The sequence below is a fragment of the Euprymna scolopes genome, chromosome 41 (assembly GCF_053919585.1).
Source record: "Euprymna scolopes isolate OS-2025 chromosome 41, ASM5391958v1, whole genome shotgun sequence".
NCBI classification, from domain to species: Eukaryota; Metazoa; Mollusca; class Cephalopoda; order Sepiida; family Sepiolidae; genus Euprymna; species Euprymna scolopes.
The window spans coordinates 12,668,048-12,673,656 of NC_136522.1; the positions used below are offsets into that span (position 1 = coordinate 12,668,048).

General features: G+C 32.3%; 1 pseudogene; it reads right to left on the reverse strand.

Moving 5' to 3' along the window:
* Positions 1-3,444: 3,444 nt before the first annotated feature.
* On the reverse strand, positions 3,445-3,590 carry LOC145266826 (U2 spliceosomal RNA; annotated as a pseudogene).
* Positions 3,591-5,609: the final 2,019 nt, after the last annotated feature.

A 5,609-nucleotide genomic window follows, 5' to 3' on the forward strand; every position in this document is an offset into this window, starting at 1 on the left:
TATTAATCTTGTATTTAATATTTATTAAACGGTAACATTCCTCCATTAATTTTTGCTGAGCAACCTTTGAGTTTGTTAAGTATTACTAAGAATTCTTAATCGAACCTCCATGCTCTTAATTTTATTTTTATTTCGGACTATTAGTCTCATCTTTATTAGTTGTTGTTTTTTTTAAAATCTTTTTTGTTTTATTGTTCACAACGTTTCGGCCAACTTCCTCTGGCCTTCGTCAGGTGGTAACCGCGACGGATAGGAACTTCGAATCTCCTAACTGCATTCTCAGCAATCACTGCCATCCGTAGTTGTTGTCGTCTTATCACATTTTTGACCAATTACCTCTGGCACGCTTTGGGTGGGATTGAAACCGCTATCTTCAGACAATGTTCATCTGGAACTGTAGAGATTAAACGTCTCTATCAACTGTGCCACGGGCCCCGAAGGGCGATCAAGGTTGGATTCTTTGATCTTATAAATCTACGTTTATTTATTATCTGATCTTCCATAGTCGGGTCCGTACCGATTGGTATATATATACATATTATTCCTTAATTGGAATTTACTTTTTGAGATGAGCATTATATGTTAATTTTATTTTTATTTCGGACTATTAGTCTCATCTTTATTAGTTGTTGTTGTTTTTTTTAAATCTTTTTTTTAACTAATAATAAAGATGAGACTAATAGTCCGAAATAAAAATAAAATTAACATATAATGCTCATCTCAAGGAATAATATATATATATATATATATATATATATATATATATATATATATATATATACTCCATGCCATTCTTTGACAAAAATGAGACATTTGTTCATGTCGCTTGATAATACCGTTAATATGAATGTCTGAAACTGTGCATTAATTTTCTTACGTGACACAAACATCGCAGTAATATTTTACGATATTTCAACAGTTATATCGCGTCTCTTTTTTTTAACATTTCGGATAACATTTCTATTGTTCACTAAATATTCTTTTACAAGGATTAAATTTGTGTTATTTAGTACTTTATTCTTTCTAAAACTGTTGTAAAATAGTGACCTCTTCTTTCGATAGACCATTCTTCGTATATTTTCGTAAATATGGTCTTAATCTTATGATAATAAGCTGAAAACGTTGAACCAATATTTGGGTCGTATTTAAATTTAGAGAGTGACTTTTGTGGTCCTAGAAAAATATGTCTTCCAAATGTAGTTTGTTTTCTTTGGTATATTGTTTCAATAAGTGTTCGAGCCTTTCCTATTGTATGTGTTGTTTTTGTTGTTCCAATTGTTGTTGCTGAAATAGTTTTAATTTTTGTGATTGTTGTTGGAGTTTATGCTGTAAAGGTGCTTGTAACACAGTGGTTAATTCTGAAATCTGTTCCATATTTTAACGTACCGTCGAAAAAAGAGTACTCTCATTTTAAGTCGACAATAACATGAGAAAGGGGAAATTTTGTTGAGGGACATGATGGCCTGTTTATGTAATTGGGATCACATCCTCTATGTTGTTTAATGAATTCAATGGTAAAATGATTGAAAATTAAAAGGTCACATATAGATAACGAAAACATACCGATATATATTAGTTAAAGAATGTAGATTTATTTACATAAATATCCATGAAAAATAATAAGGATATAGATAATAAGAATGAGTGTTCGTTGAGAAAGGAGTAACGTAAATTGCGGTTAGTCAGAGGCTGACGTGTTAATCAGGAGCGCTGGTTGGGTGTCCATTCAAACTGGAGCGGTTCTTCGTTACATATTGACTGGTGTTTAAATTGTTGTTGTTGGAACTGTTTTGTAGTTCTAATCGTTGTTGTTAAAATTTCTGAAATTGTTTTTGTTGTTCAAAATGTTGTTAGAATTGTTTTGTAATTTCCATTGTTGTTGCTAGACTTATTGAAATGGTCATTGTTGTTTCAAATGCTGTTGTTTGGATTACTGCTGTAAAGTGGCTTGAAGCACTTTAATTAATTCCGAAATCTCCAATTTTTAACGAATCGAAGAGAGAAAATGTATTGTTTCAATACAGTAATAGGTTAGGTAATTGTTTCTTTAAAGATTAAATGAAATAGTTTTTCTATTTCTTATACGGCAAGTAAAAAAAACTGCAGAGAAAAATAAGTTTTTGCACATAACTATTCATTAGATTTTTAAAAACTTGTAATGTCATTTCGATTAGTTCGTCGTAATGATTTTCTTTTTTTCTAAACTTGTGAATTCGTTTCCGATCCTAAGTTGTCACTGATATAATAACGCGGAAGGTGTATAAAACGTTTGAAGAACTAATTATCTGGCAAGTCGGGGTTCTTGACAAGTGTCGTAGTCACAGCTAATTTTCCGAGCGTAAGGCTTGCATACATTTGGACGTCTCTCCCGAAGCAGTCGATAATCATGGCTAAACCAGCAAATTGAATTTTAAAAGATGGATTAACTCGGATGTAGACATATCCATTACATCAAAATAAAGCACCTAAACCTGTCCAGTTCAAATAAGATCAATTTTTGACCCCTTAGCAACTATTTCCTCGGGAACATTTTTTTTTTATCAAACCTGTTTCACGGGTCGGAATTCTCTATATATATAATTTCAAGTTTGTAAACCAAAAAACGACAAAGTAATTTCGTATAGGCCCTTCCTAACATAGACAGACAGACAGACTCGCTCATTTTCATATACTTTTTTGCCTGTAGGTATGTAATAATTATTATAGTAAATAATTATGTTATCCCCTTTAAGAAACTCGTTTCTTATCGTTGAGCACTTCATAACTGAAATAAAGTTGGTCATATTAGCTCACCAACGCAGATCATGATATCATAATCATTAGATGACTCTGACAGACGTTGAAGCATTGAAAAGTAAATGTTTAAATTTCAACGATATTTCTCGCAGTTGACGGTGACTGAATTGTTCCGTGCTAATGGAGTCAGAGATGGCTTCGTTCCCCTGTTCGAATGTCCCGACCATCGGTAATCGTGATGGTATTTATTTGCTCCACCACTGAGCAAATTAGGCACAAGGCCGTTTTTAATGTGAGGTAAAAACCAGCTCCCCTAAAAGTAGGCAAAAAGGGGGCACTCTGGTTACCAAAAATAATAATTGTCCCAGTATAGAGGGTTTCCCCTCCATTGACTGGTACAAATTATCTTAAATGCAGCATCTGCCGGAACAGATGGTATTTATTTGCTCCCCCACAGAGCAAATTAGGCACAAGGCCGATTTTTAATGTGAGGAGTGAAGGGAGGGGGAAGGGAAAAAGGGGACCAGCTCCCGAGAGGTGGGAAATGGGAGCTGGTTAATGGTCAGGCATGTGGGGTTGCCCCCACATCTGGTCTTTGCTAGTCATAGCTTGCAGCATCTACCGGAACAGATGGTGTTTATTTGCTCCCCCACTGAGCAAATTAGGCACAAGGCCGTTTTTAATGTGAGGTAAAAACCAGCTCCCCTAAAAGGGGTCACTCTGGTTACCAAAAATAATAATTGTCCCAGTATAGAGGGTTTCCCCTCCATTGACTGGTACAAATTATCTTAAGTGCAGTATCTACCGGAACAGATACTACACTTTGATCTTCGCCAAAAGGCCAAGAAAAGGGTGACCATCGGTAATCGTGATACCCTGCACTGGTGATTCCCGAAAGGATGAAACACTAGTGTCTGTAGTATTTAATAATTAATATAGTAAATAATTCAGCCGCCGATTAGCGAAATGGTTAGGAGACTTGACTGTCGTACAGGCGGTTCGGTTTCAATTCTGGCTCGGAGTAGTTGCCTGTCTAGCCGCACTGATGAGCTGCGAAACAGTACTGTATGTGGATGACTATATATAAATATATAAATATATATATATATATATATCGTTGGATTAACGGTTCCAGCTGAAGAAAAAATATAAGCTTTTTAGAAGTCGGATTATATGGGTGCTAAGTCTGCGATAGGTTAAATTTAGCTTATTTTTATTTCCCAGGAATTTAAAGTGAATTCTTCATTTTTATTTTACATTTTTTTTATTCAAAGTTTCTTAAGACAATATATATATATATATATATATATATATATATATAAATATATATATATAAATATATATATATATATATAAATATATATATATATTTATATATATATATATATATATATATATAAATATATATATATATAAATATATATATATATATATATATATATATATATATATAATAATTTACTATATTAATTATTAAATACCTACAGACAATATTGTTTCATTCTTTCTGGATGTATGCATATACATACATATATATATATAGTGCAAAATTTTGTTGCAAATTCAAAGACTCACGCTTTCTTTTTATAACCTCCGTTTATTTCCTGGATTTTTCCATTACAGAATATTTTACGGAAACATAAATCGTAAGATTGCCAACTCATTAATGAAACAGCTGTAATTGAAAATCCAGGAAATAAACGAAGGTTATAAAAAAAGAAAACGTGAGTCTTTGAATTTTTAACAAAATTTGCACTATATATGCTCTTTTCCTATTAAATAGACACATTGAGCTGAACTTAAAAGTAACGGTGAATGGTTTTAAAATAACAATCTAGACCCGTTAAACGGAACGGGATATATTGAAAGTAACGACATTTCAAAAATAAACTTTATATATATATATATATATATATATATATATATATATATATATATATATATATATATTAGATATAAAAGTGAATGTGTCTGTGTATCTGACTGTGTACCTGTGTGTCTGTCTGTGTGTGTACATTTCCCTACGCAATAACCCTGTCAATTTTTAGTCTACAGACTCGAAATTTGATATACAGGGTACTGGGATTTGGGAAAATCTATGGGATCCATTTTCGGCCATAAATTTTGGGAGTAAGGGGTAAAAGTTCAAGGATTTGACCTTTGAGAACTCTACCTAACTCCTCCGACAATTTTGGGTCTAAACAATTGAAATTTTAGATATAGGTCTCTTGGACATGGATCTAACTTAAGAACTTGATTTGAGCCCAAAACAATAAATGTTAAGGGGTCATAATAGGGGTCAAATTTAAAAAAATTGGCCGCTTTTTTTTTGCTCAACATACACCTCCAAATACCTGGGCAACGCGGGGCACCTATGTTAGTAGATAGATAGATAGATAGATAGATAGTTAGATAGATAGATATACTAAGGTATCAAAGATATACTATGGCTTTTACATTTTTCTTTCCAAAAGCATCTCATAAATAGAATGACACAATAACACAAACACAGACACACGCACATACAAAGGAAAAACGCCCTTACATACACGCAAAGACCGCACACGCATGCAATTCTACTTTCGGATTCAGATAAGAATATAAGAATAGAATGCTCACTAGTAATGAACAACAAAATCCAATGCATCCAAACCAATCAAAATCTACAAAATGCAATTTTGCATGAGAATTTAATGACTGCTATTGTAAGTCTATGTTAAGCTAAGCTAAATATAGACAGTTATATGCAATATGACATTAATAGGTTTCTTATATATATATATATATATATATATATATATATATATATTCATACACACACACGCACATATATATATATATATTTATATATATATATATATGTGTAGATGTTT